Source organism: Mytilus trossulus, chromosome 3 (genome assembly GCF_036588685.1).
Source record: "Mytilus trossulus isolate FHL-02 chromosome 3, PNRI_Mtr1.1.1.hap1, whole genome shotgun sequence".
Classification (NCBI taxonomy): Eukaryota; Metazoa; Mollusca; class Bivalvia; order Mytilida; family Mytilidae; genus Mytilus; species Mytilus trossulus.
The window spans coordinates 43,106,457-43,121,073 of NC_086375.1; the positions used below are offsets into that span (position 1 = coordinate 43,106,457).

General features: G+C 30.7%; 1 protein-coding gene across 1 annotated transcript in view; it reads left to right on the forward strand.

Moving 5' to 3' along the window:
- Positions 1–9: 9 nt before the first annotated feature.
- LOC134711529 (uncharacterized) overlaps positions 10–14,617 on the forward strand; it is a 47,560-nt gene continuing 32,952 nt past the window's right edge. The window contains exon 1 of the mRNA XM_063572162.1: positions 10–115. The gene's annotated coding sequence lies outside the window, so the exon portion shown is untranslated. The remainder of the gene's footprint in view (positions 116–14,617) is intronic.

Here is a 14,617-nt window from a genome sequence, read left to right on the forward strand (position 1 = left end):
TCCTTTCAAATAAAAACGAGTTGTCTCCCATATTTACAATAAAAACTTTTGAAGAAACTTTTTGATAGTGATTTTCAGAAGTTTACACATGCTGATCGATAGTTTTAAATCAATTGTAAGTATATTATCAAGGAAAACTCAATTAACATTTTATTTCTGATCAAACCATACGCAGACACTTGCAAAATGCTTGTCTAATAAAAAAAAGTTTATTTGTTTTGCAATCACAACTTACAGTACCATGATAGTCAATATAATGATACATGTAAACATGACATACATGGTATACATGCATATAAATCTCTACAGCTATTCTGAGTTGAAACAGTTTCATAATTCAACAGTCACAGCTGGAAGATCTATACTGGTGGATTTATCATTAAAAGTTTTCTATATAATTTGCTCAGATAATTTTTCTATGGCATTAATATTATAAATTACAATGTGCGTATTGTTATGCATTTACTTTTCTACATTGGCTAGATGCATAGGGGGAGGGTTGAGATCTCATAAACATGTTTGCTCCTTTCCCAAGTCAGGAGCCTTTGGCATTTCTTTGTCTTGTATTTTTTAAATTTTAGTTTCTTGTGTACAATTGGGAAATTAGTATGGCGTTCATTATCACTGAACTAGTATATATTTGTTTAGGGGCCAGCTGAAGGACGCCTCCCGGTGCGGGAATTTCTTGCTTCATTGAAGACCTGTTAGTGACCTGCTGTTGTTTTTGTCGTGCCTTCGACTTTAGTAGAAAAAAGCGAGACAAAGCGATCCTACATTCCGTTGGCGGTGGCGACAGTGGCAGTGTCAACAAATATTCACTCTGTGGTTAAAGTTTTTGAAATTTTAATTACTTTCTCAGATTTCTAACAAACTTTGACAGAAGCTTGTTTATGATCATAAGATAGTATCCAGAAGTAAATTTTGTAAAAATAACATTCCATTTTTTCCGTATTTTACTATAAATGGACTTAGTTTTTTCTGCAGGGAAACAAAACATTCACTCTGTGGTTAAAAGTTTTTAGAATTTTAACTTTCTCAAACTATCCCAGGTTTGTACCAAACTTGCACAGAAGCTTGTTTATGATCAAATGATAATATCCAGAAGTAAATTTTGTAAAAATAAAATTCCATTTTTTCCGTATTTTACTTATAAATGGACTTAGTTTTTTCTGCGGGGAAACATTACATTCACTCTGTGGTTAAAGTTTTTAGAATTTTAATAACTTTCTTAAACTATCCTGGGTTTGTACCAAACTTGGACAGAAGGTTGTTTATGATCATATTAAAGATAGTATCCAGAAGTAAATTTTGTAAATAAATAAATCCATTTTCTCCATATTTTACCTTTAAATGGACTTAGTTTTACTGCGAGGAACCATTGCATTCACTCTGTGGTTAAAGTTTTTTAAATTTAAATAACTTTCTTAAAATATCCTGGGTTTGTACCAAACTTGGACAGAAGCTTATTTATGATCATAAGATTGTATCCAGCATGTCCAGAAGTAAAGTTTGTAAAAAGATTACTCCGTTTTTTCTATAATTTACTTTTAAATGGACTTAGATTTTCTTACAATCATAAAATAGTAACAGGAGGAATATTTTTATTGATTTTTTTCCTCATTGTTGTTGAGCCTGCAATTTACAGCAAAAATAGGCGAGACACTGTGTTCCACGGAACCCTTACAAATTTTTTCTATGGTCGGGTTGTTGTCACTTTGACACATTCCCCATTTCCATTCTCAATTTTATTTTAACATAACTGTTAAATACTAAATAGTTTTATACTACTGTCACTACAGTACACGTAGTTGCTGTTAATGGTAACATAATGCAATTACCTTGACTTCATTGTCATGGTACGGCAACTGCTTGAAAATAGCAAATTTGTTCATAGATTAATTATGAAGTACAATGTATGATAATTATATTTGGAAATATGAGTTCTTTGTGACATGTCTGTCAGACAGGGTTCGCCAACCCTGACCTCACATCTACTTCTTCTTCTTCCTTGCTGAAGACTGGATTCTTTAAAAGAATGTTATAAGTCCACTAGAATTAGCAATAAAGGTTAAATTTAATTGATTATGTCTGTTTCTGAGATATTTTAAGCAGTCCTGAGTAGGTCCAATACATGTATATGGGTCAAGATGCATATTAGTTTCTCCATAGGCTGTAATGGTAATGTTTTCTTCTGTTGCTCAGTCCATATTGTTAACTTGGATATGTACAATGTATGATGGCTCGTTTCAAAGCTGAGACATTTTCACATATGTGGTTTAATTTTCGGGGTACGAAGTGAGATTACCTTTTCCGTAATTTAGCAAGGCAAGTATCCTTTTGTGATGTGGCTCCTCGTGGTAAAAAATCCCATTTTTAACACAAATAGTTCTTTGAAAATTCAATACTTTGAACACATTTAATAGCTCCATAGTTTTTACAGATTTATTCTCTGTTCCCCTACTTTTTAAACTAACACAAATGGTTCAGCTCAGTCATTTGTCATAAAAATGTGTCAAATATCACTATGTACACAGAGAATTTTTGTTTACACATGACTTTTGAGTTCCTCATTTCAAGGCCCATTAGGGATTTTGTCCAATATGTTGTATATGGAATGCTTGTAAGGGGTACATGTCAGTATTGACAGGATTTATATGCCCTTGACCTCATTGTCATAGATTGTTAAATATATATATAGATCCATAAGGGGTTCTAGTCTCATTTCCCCCTAAATCTGCCTATGGTATTGTAAATCAAAATTGTGCAAAGTCTTCCTGTTGGATAATACTATTTGTTATCTCTTTAACACATTCTAAAGAGCATTAATATATTATTCATTTATAATATAAATATTTATTTATTCTTTTATTTTATTCAAATCGTTATTTTTTAAATTCTCATTAGCACTCTGTAGTAAACCACATTTTTATTTTTGTTCATGTATATTCATATATATACTCTCCTTAAGGAGGATAATACACATATATATATATATAGTTCGAATCCCGGCGAGGGAAGAACCAAAAATTTGCGAAAGCAAATTTACAGATCTAACATTGTTGGGTTGATGTTTAGACGAGTTGTATATATATATATATATATATACAATGTTCACTCTTTTGGTCTTTTGGAAAATGTTGTTTGTGCTGTTTTTAGACCCTTCTACAACGAAATTTGTTTGACATGCACACGTATAAAAATTGCGGTTTTTATCCAACGCAGTCATAGGTTTGAACGTAGTTTTCAATTTAGACTCGTATATATACAATGTATATATATATATACAATGTATATCAATATAAATAAATATAAATCTCCACACTAACTCATTTTTTTATGAACAGATGTGCAGCAACCATCCATAAAAAATGACTAGCAAACTTATTAAAATTAAATCCCTACACTCGCTCAATGAGCAAGTGTTAAAGGGATTTAATTTTAATAAGTTTGCTACATATTTATACATCTAACTAAACAAGTTGTTTACACACAAAATTTCCAGGAGTTATGTCCCTTAAACCCAAAATTAATAAAACTGCTTTTAAAATATTTTCTTCTTTTAATCAAATCCTTAATACCAGTTATTTTGGAATGATGTGTAATCATTTGAAGTTATTTAAAAAAATAATGTTTTTAATGATAAAATTGACAGCTATCATCTGCATCCTTTAATTTGGTTTATGGTGTCTGGTTTATACATGTTAAAGTTGTCTCATTTGCAATCATAACACATCTCCTTAGTTAGTTTTTAGAGTATTTAAAGTGATTAACATTTACTGTGTATATACCTCAATTTTAATTTATTGTCCTATAGTGCTGGTCAGTAATTTTTCCATCCTTATATATTTTTGTACCAGCCTAAACTCATTATTAATGCTTGTCTATTTGTCTGGTGAACAGAGAAAATGTGTCTGATAAGAAAATTCGAGCTTATGTAAGCTTGTCTGATGGATGAAGTGAAATTAATCCATTCCATTGTTACATCAGTTGACTCTAGTTTTGGAACTGACTAGGCAACTTTATAGAAGTTAGACATGCATGTAAACAGTCTATGTATATATATGTCTATCAATAAGATGGGACATGGAATCTAAAGCCCCCTAAACCTGCCTCTGGTAATACATCATACATGTACTATTTGGATAACATATATCCAAAATATCTTTTCTAATAATTTTCTTCAGCTAAATGTGAATTCCTATATAATGTACAAATAGGCTTTCAGTCCATTGCAGTCTGCCAAACTGTTATAAGGTTTGTCCGGGGAAAAAAAATATAAAGTTTTTCAATATCACCTATAACTCAATTAAAAAAAATGAAAGTTCTCTCTCTCTAACCGAATGATTTTATGTCTGACATTATGTCGTAAAGACAGAGTTTGGGCATCTTTGCTAGCCAAGGGTTACAATCCACTCCTGCTTTCTTGAAGAGAGCGGGAGTGGATCGTAACCCTTGGCTAGCGAAGATGGAGTTTGGGATACACTGGGATTTGAATAACTACTCCATATATTTCATTCAGAAATTGTCCAGTTTTCTTGTCTCATTCTATACCACACTATAAAGTAAGGTGGAGGAACATACAGTTTTGATCCAATTTTCAGTCATTTTAGTTCTGGATTCCATCTTTATTTCAGATTGCAGCCTTCTTTAGATCTATGGTCACAAATAATTAAAGGGAGCTTTCCCTTATGAATTTGCAGTCACCATGTCATAGATCAAGGTCATAGTATATAAAACGACAAAAATTTGCACAATATGTTCAGCAAGAAAAAATGAGAAGCAAAGCTGTAACAATTTATAGATTAATTCACTACTTCTTAGGTCAAGGTCATACATTTTAAAACATACTTAAATTGGTGAAGATGCTACGTACTGTATATATTTTGGAGGGCGCATTTCATTTGCGCCAATTTTTGAAAATTACAACCTTTCATTTGCGCCACAAGGTAATATTTCATTTGCGCCAAAAAATAAAAACTTCATTTGCGCCATTTTACTGGTAATTCAGGTAAGCAATAACGTAAGCGTTAAACATGCATTGCTCTAAAAGGTTTGTCTCTACAGTATTTCTCTAGATAATGGGGTGAGTTCAATGCCACACTCATTTCTGAAGCCGAGAGTCACTATGGTTTATAATTGTGGTGAGTTCAATGTCACACTCATTTCAGAACCTGAGAGGCACGAAGGTTTATAATTATATATAGTGTTCACATGTTCAAGGTACGTGTCAAGATGGAAATTTTCAATTTAGACATAAAACAAGAGAATAATTTAGAATTTTGTAATATTTGATGACCACACTTTTAGTTTATTATCAGATCATACGTTTCTGAAAAATGGAGACCAAGTCGTGTATGTGTACCCCAAATAGAAATAAACCTTGCGAAGCAATTATAACTACTGAAATAGACTGCAGTTCATGAAAAAAACGGACTATAGTTTATCAAGTTGGTATGCACACTTGAGAGCAGGAATTTTCAAGACATGAATACATCAATGATACAAACTTTAACCATCAATATTTTTTTTTTTTAAATATACATGTTTTATACTATTTACCTGTATTTACCTGTAATATTGGCGCAATTGAAAGTTTTATTTTGGCGCAAATGAAATATTGTTTGTGGCGCAAATGAAAGATTTTTTTGGCGCAAATGAAATGCCAATTGGCGCAATAGCAAAGCACCGGTTAAGGAGACAGTAGAATCATGAATAGATCAAAAGTCAAGGTCGAAGGTACTCAAGGTAGATGGAAATTGTACAGGTGGTTGTTTCTAAATCAAATTCTTGAAAAGGGATTGTTATTTTACTTAAGATGCTACTTTCAGAAATCACAATAGAAAAGAATCATAATAAAAAAAGTAAACAGAAAAAAATATGCCATCAGGTCAATGTAAATTTTTCTCATTTATATAGAAGGGAAATGAATTTGAGCTTGCTTACAACGTATTCTTTAATTCATTTCTTTCTTGTTATTTGTTGATTTTCTCATTATAAATCTATAATTGTACCTTCATGACTTTGATGTACTTCACTCATTTTACAGCAATAATAATCCTGGTTTGTTAGTATGTAATTATGACATCATCAATCTGATCTTCTTTGTTAACAGAACATCAAATACAATATATAATGTATTGATCATGTTGGAAATGTTTACTACCAGTTTAAAAATGAAGTAAGATCAAATACTAAAACCTCTTTATATACAGAAGGTAAATTACTCTGGCTTTTTAGTCTTAATTCAATGTATATTTTTATCTTACAATCAGACGTAATTATTTTAGAAGTTACAGATATATTTGCTACACCGGCACTTGTCTCTGAAAAAAAGTCCTATAAACCTTACATAAGTGCTTGTGATATGCAACTACATTTTACTATATATTTATGTTTTACAAATATTGTCCTCCTGAACCCTATTTCTGGTTAAATGAACAGTTATTTGTAATTTACTATATCCATAGGGGTGTGAATCCTCCATTGCATTGCTGTTGAAAATATCCATGGGATAGGTTAAATATTAACCCCATCATTGTTGATTTGTAGAAGAGGTTGTGATACTAGAAAAATATTTATAAACTCTAAAGATTTTTTTGGGGAATATTAGAATTTGTTGAAACATTTATATCATCATAAAGATTAAATAGGAAAACAATAAAGTAAAAAAATGCTAATTGCAGTATATCCGTGTACAGGTACGATGTTATACCTATGTCAGACCAGATGTATATACTATTTTCACCAATTTCATTACACGCTTAACTTAACCTTAGTCTGTACTGTCAGTTACTCTGTATAACATTCTACATAAAACACGAGAATAACTAGCAGGTAAATAACAAAACTTATTTATTTATACATTTGTATCTTTATATTTTTTTCTTATTTGTTGAAATGGAGCTTTCTGTTTTGTAATATTATATTTTTGTTGTTTGTTTGTGGTTTGGTTTTGAATTTACAACTGATTGATAGTGAATTACAAATGTAAGTTAATTTGAGTCTGGATTTAAATAGATACCTATATATTATTGTTAACAATACATTATGAAAAAAAGATAATTATCAAAGTGAACAAGTATATGACAAAAGCTTATCACATCATTTGTGAAGTTTGTGATCACATAACCAAATTTGGTTAATGGTCATGTCAATTTTGATAAATATTTTCTTTGATTTTATCAATGAATCTATATATATATTCATTCATTGAAATGATAGATGTGTATTCAATTACAAAATCATAAACATCTGGTAAAACTAAATTTATTGAAATGAATAAAAAAAAGGTGAAACAATTCAACAAGAAAACTAACAGTTTGATTTATGTACAAAACAATAAATGAAAAATAAATATGACCAACAGCAATAAATGACAAATGGCTGAATTACAGGCTTCTGACATGTGACCAGTCAACCTGTTCTTTAATACTTTTTTCACTTTATGGAATACCTGATTTGAGCTTTTGGTTTAAATAAAAAGATCAGAGCATTTGGAGCAATAGGTCAGCATTTCTCTAAAACTCAGAAAGATTGACAGCTCTGCTTGAAATATGATTGTCAAGTGTATATATATAATGTTCATTTTTTTAGCAAAATTATACTCACAGGAGTAAACCCAATGCATTATGCAACTAAGAGCAGTTGAAAAGTCAGAGCTAGTTATAAAGAAAACTGTAGCTTCATTGGCGGATCCAGGGGTTCAGAGGGTTGGAACGCCCCCTTTTTTTGGACAATCAACGCATTTGAATGGGGTCATGTAGTTTTGGAGACCCCCCCCCCCCCCCCCCATTGTCCTAGGTTAGGACCCCACTTTTTTAAATGGCTGGATCTGCCCCTGAGCTTTATAGTCTTTTTGAAATTACCGTTATATTTTTTGCTTTACTTGACACAAAAGTCGCAAGAACAGACCAAGTAATCCTATAATTTATCAATGCCACCATGTCATCAAGATTAAGATTCATCTGTGGTTTAACTTTTTTTTAGACATCAATAACTTTTTTTTTAAACCTTTGTATAATTTGATAAACTTGCATTACACTTCATGCTCAAGAGAAACAAAATGTTGCATACATGTATGAAGCACATTTTGAAAATATTTTCATTTTCTGTATTTTCTGACAATTGGACTACATTTTTACTGCAATTGAAATTAGTTACAGTTCAAAGGTCAAAATGATAATTGTACTTTATGATTTTGTGGGAAAAAGATTTACACTTGATTTTTTTAGAGGTAAACACATACATGTGTGAACATTTAAGAGTGGAAATTCTAAAACAAAAATTCTCATTCCAGCACATAAAGTACAAGACAAAAGCAAAAGTGCATTTTATATAGATTCAGTTTTTTGCCACTTTAGTCATATGTGATCAATAAAATCAATCTTAGCCTCCTCCAAACTTATAATCAAGATATTGTGAAAATATTTATATCTCTGGTTTAGATTTGTTTGTACATGTGTTAATTCTGTGTTAATTTCATGCCCAATGAATACATCAGCTGACCCATCCTTTAGATACACATCTTTCCTTTGAAAAGAGAAACTTTTACAAAGGTATATAATAGCTCAAAGTGAAAATTTTATACCTATTTAATAAGTGGAAACAAATTTACCTACCAAGAAGTCGTCAGGATATAATTAAGGACAGAAATTTAAAACGGAAATTGTACAAAGATGTTTAATCTTAAATGCATTAAGGTTGCCTTTACTTGGCATAATGTATTTTATGGAGTGGAGTGTTGGAGTGGAGTATTGGAGTGGAGTGTTGGAGTGAGATTTTGGAGTGAAATTTTTGGAGTGAAATTTTTGGAGTGAGATTTTGGAGTGAAATTTTTGGAGTGAGATTTGGAGTGATTTTTTTTTTGTGAAATTTTAGAGTATATAGTATATTATTCTAGAAGTAGTAGAATGTCAGGGGTTAAATGTTTTGTTTAATTTTGAACAAGTATTCATTAAAAATAAAGAAAGAAAAATTACAGTGCTAAATATTGATTTAAGTTTTGATCACAGAATAATTATTTGGTCATGTTCATTAAAAATTTAAGGAAAAAGTTATGCCTCTTCAATATTAGACCCAGTAATCTTTCAATGTGTCTCGTCGGAGAGTTTCATTTATTGATGATTGGTCGGTAAGGAATGTTTATGTTTCTAACGATTTGACCAATTTCGGAATGCCTCATTAATTATTTCTAGATTAATTTTATGAACTTATGGAAGAAGGTACATGTGTCCGTGTTTTGATTCATTATTATTCCTCAAGAAGTTATAAGTTTGTGAATCTATTTCTTTTTTCATTTATAGATTTTCAACAATATCTTTTATCGATTTGACAACAATGTTAGTTGTTGGTTCATTTATTTTCAACTTTTATTAAATGCGGTTCCTTTAACCAACATACGTAATGAATCTCAAGACTTATATATTTTATTGAGACCATAATTATTATATGCCTTAAAACTACAACTAAATAGTTTTGTAAATATTGAAATTTGACAAATCTCTATTGTTAATATGTATCCACATATTGGAGATTTATCATATATATACTAGTATATGATATTATATTACTATTGATGTATCTATACCAGTGCCTGTATTAAAAATTACCATATTACCTATGTTTTATATTTATATTTATAGCTCAGCCTGCTACGAAGGTTTGACCACACACACCAGGTGTAGCAAAATTTTCTCAATGTAAATCAAAGAAATAACACTGTAATTGCAGTTCATCTTTTATTATTGTGTTCTATTGATACCGAAATGATAGCTAGGTAATACAAATTTTAAAATAACTTATAAATACTTTCATAAATCCAAATTTCATCTAAATTAAATTCAGAAAATGAAAATACTTTCATCATTGTTGAAAACATTTAAACATTCTTTTTTATTTAAACAGAAGCTCAAGTCAATTAATTTGTAAATCATTTAAAAAACTAAAAACCACAGTGCAAAAACAATAAATATGATACTTTTAAACATGATCATGATGATAATGTGAAGATTTTTTGTTCATTTTACAAAATAATATAATATAAAAAAGAATGGAAATGGGGACTAAACCTAATAAACGAGCATGTAAAATTCTCCTAATGAGGATGCTGCCAGATTCTTAAGAGATTGGGAAATCACAATGCTAAATAATTATATAACTTTTAGTTATGCATCAGTAGATCAGGAGAATTTGAAATTGTTTATGAAGGACTGTTGATATGAGGTCGTTCACATTATTATTCGAAACATTATTATTCGAATACTTCACTGCATGCATATTTTTATTTCTATTTTAGTATAGTTTGTTTTTAAATTATTCGCTACAAATTTTTTTATCAAATTTCACTCCAAAATCTCACTCCAAAATCTCACTCCAAAAATTTCACTCCAAAAATTTCATTCCAAAATCTCACTCCAAAAGTTCACTCCAACACTCCACTCCAATACTCCACTCCAACACTCCACTCCATACAATACATTATGCCCCTTTACTTAAAACATGTTTTGAAATTTTTTGAATAGGTGTTTTTTTTGGGGAAAAAGTTTGAAGAAAATTGTCATGCAATCATTTGTATAGTAGATATAGATAGACAGAATTTTGTTTTATACATCTTTTATTGATTTCTAAACATAGATACATGTTAAATGGAAAGGATATAGTTGAAACAAATTCCCTTTACTGTATTAATCTTGTTATATGCTTGTCAGTAACCTCACACACAAACCACAAGAAAGCTTTAAAAATATTTAAATTTCACTCTTTATTTGCAATTTTACAAAAATAATTGGACTAAACTTGGAACTTCAGACTTCTTTATGAACTGCATATATTGACAGAATAAGCATAGACATACATAAAATGATATTTAGAAGGTATTCTTGCTAGTATTTTTTATGATATATGCCAATGATTATGCTAGATTGAATGATGGTCGCTTTACTTTAAATCACCGTTTTATAATATGACTGTATATATATATATATTCAACTGGATTTTTCTGACAAAAATGTCAGTTAGTGATTTGGGGATGTCAGGTTGCGGGTGGTTTGGTTTTTTTTTCTGTTCAGGAGTTATGGTTCTTGAAAGATTGAAAAATTGTGTTACCAGTCATGTGTTTGCATTTACTCATGAACCATTAAACAAAAGCTTTTCAAATTTTAATATGTTGTTACTAATGACAAAATGGAGGTCAAGTTTGGTATTGAAGATTTTCGCTTTCACTGTTCATCAGTTATGGTTCTTGTGATATTGAAAAAATGCCAGGACATGAATAAATATATGAATAAATCTGGTTTGCTGTCTCTCTGACAGCCTCTTGTTTATTGTCTTAAATTGAAAATGGAGTTGGAGAATATGTCAGAGACAACGTCAACAACCCGACCAAAGAGTTATGCTTATTTCACAAAGAGTTATATGCCCCTTGGAAATATTAATTAATTATATGGAAAATTGCATTGTAAGTGCTCTGAATCCTGCAAATCTTTAAGAAATGTATAAAAAGTTTTAAAGAAGCAGATGAGATATGTGCAATCATGAGAACTTGTTGTGTGTTATTCAGTTCTTATTTCCTTTCGGTGAGATATAACCTGGGATGAAATAAGCTTTTATTTTCAATAACATTCATATTTTTCTTTAAACCTTAGGGACGACATCAAAAGATCAATGTAGGATAAAAAACTTAAATCAAATAGTTTGAGGGGGGGGGGGGGGGGGGGTGTCAAGATTGCTGCAAGTCTTTTATTTTTTATAATTCGTTCTTATGTTGTACTGTTATATACCACTTTCCCAGGTTATGAGGAGGGTTGGGATCCCGTTAACATGTTTAACCCAGACACATTATTTATGTATGTGCCTGTCCCAAGTCAGGAGCCTGTATATTCAGTGGTTGTCTTTTGTTTATGTGTTACATATATGTTTTTTGTTAATTTTTTTACATAAATAAGGCTGTTGGTTTTCTCGTTTGAATTGTCTTACATTGTCTTATCAGGACCTTTTATAGCTGACTATGCGGTATGGGCTTTGCTCATTGTTGAAGACCGTACGGTGACCTATAGTTGTTTATGTCTGTGCCATTTTGGTCTATTGTGGATAGTTGTCTCATTGGCAATCATACCACATCTTCTTTTTTATATTGTTAATCCAAAATCGATTTTACATATATATCCATATAGGTAAATCAATTTTTCCCAAATTAAGTTAAGAGGGGGGGGGGGGGGGGGGGGGGTGTCAGTGACGAGGTTCATGATATAGGACTAGCATATGGTAAATGTTTTTTGAAGATACTCCCGATATATATACATGCAAGTTACATTTGTAGTATTTGATAATGAAATCTTTGCATAGAAGTTGCACAGGTGGTTTAAAATCTTACAGGAATAAAATACAAAGGATTGCATTGATATATGGCATGTATGATTTACACCTTATCAGACAGTAAATTAAGTACTAACTGCTGACATGTTAAGAAGGGTGCTCAGATTGCATTTTAACTTCTTTTGTGAAATTTGAGGATTTTCAATGGCACTTGAATGATAAGATAAGTTGATTAATAGATAAACAGTTTAAAGTAGGAAACGCAGAGGCCAAGGTTTATCAATAATTTAGATGTTTTAATTGAGCATTATTTTTTTCTTTCTTGTCACGAGATATTGTATGGTCACTTTTCATCCTTTGTAATTATGTCATATGCATTTAGGTTAGAAGCAGTGGCATTTTGTTACCTGGAAATTAATTTGCAGCATTGAATGGATCGAGCCATGTGAGGCAATGATGTTCATACATGTAACATGTCAGTAAATTCAAGGCGTAGGTGCCATAGCTGTTCAAAAAATAAATGTCAGATACATGAAAAAGGACAGCATTTGATAAAAATATATGCCACCATCAAGAAAATCATGTTTTACCATATTTGGGCTATTACATGAAATCATGGTACTTTTATTGAATTGGTTCTTTTTTCCTCTGAATTTTACTTTCATTATATGTAAGTCATAGGGATGCTAATCCAACAGCATAACTTATTAATGATAAGATTTATACAGAAGCAGATTTAAGCGGGTTAAGGATCCACACACCCCCTTTTTTTGTAGTGGGAAAAATTTGTTTGATTATTAAGGGATTCACTGAAGCATTACCAAGATCAATGGAGCAAGATAGGCAGTCAATGAGCTACCTCTTTTGGATACACCACTGTTGTAGATCTGGATACTTTATATCCTTTTTTAATACAGTTAGATGTCATTGACATCATTTTCATGGTTTAGAGAGTACTTATATACTGAACATAATCATGTAAATTTCTCACATATTACTTCATATGATATCCTTACAAGTTTTTCATTCTTCATGCCAGTCAGACACCTGGCCTTGTCCTGATTTTAGGGATCAATGATCATGCCATGGTTGAGTTTTCATTGTCAAGACCATCATTTGTCCATGATCAAATGCTTTTAGCAATAGCTAGGTTAACTTGATTTTGGTGTATGGAACAATCATTCTGTTTAAGCTTATTTATCTTCCAAAGAGTTAAACAGATTATGTGCTTTTTGCTTAAACAAATTTAAGATAATTAAAAGAAAAATTGACAGAACTTTGCATATAAATTATTTAGGTCTCTGAAAAAGATTTAAATAGAAATTCTGTGAATGGATGTAACTTTAGGTGTTTTTTTGTGCATTAGAAAGATAATAAATCAGACAGGTGTGTCACAGTAAGTTACAGTGGTATCTTACTTGCATGTAATATAATACATGTGCTTTGTTGTGCAACATGCAATCTTTCACTTTTGAAATTGTCAACGGAAGGTAATTTATTATGTCCTTTCGTGTATCATATTCCCCATATCTTGCAGTTGTAAATTATTTCAACAAGACAGCTGCACATCCTACAAAGATTAAAGATATATAAGTTGTAAGTTTTTTTTATCATGTTTATGCATGTATAGTAGTACATGTATATAGCATTTTTAACATGATTTTCTGCTTGGTGGTACAAAGGAGTTATGCGCCTTGATTGATTAGGAAATATTAATAGCACTTCATGTTATTTCAGTTCTATAACTTGATAACTGTTCAGCTAATGGTTTTCAGGTTAAAATATGTTTTTACGGATAACACTATAAAGGTCAAGTTTGATATTGTTAATTTTCATGTTTGCTGTTAAAGAGTTATGGTTCTTGATTGAATTGAAACTTTCACTTTATGATGTTAATTTTGTGCAATAACTTGAAATTACTTTAACTGAACCTTGTGTTACTCATGAGAAAACGTCTATTCTTGGTTTGTTATGAAAATACAAAATGTGAGGTTAAATTGAGAAATGAAAAGAGCAGCATCACAGTTTACACCAATTCAATATAATCAGTGAAAATGGAATTAAGTATGTAGTTTTGAAATTGTTCTTCAAAAACAAAACACCACTTACAAACATAAAATATTTCTTAAATTGTTGTACATGCTTAGGATTTTGTTCATTCTAAGCCTGGAATGAAGATGTACTATGCTCCAAATTTAGCCAACAGGAAAAGATTGCAAATGTTTTATTGGAAAATTATTCTTAACAATATCTTGTTTAGAGTGTTTTATGCATAAAAACATATTTGTTTCAAAGACAACCATGG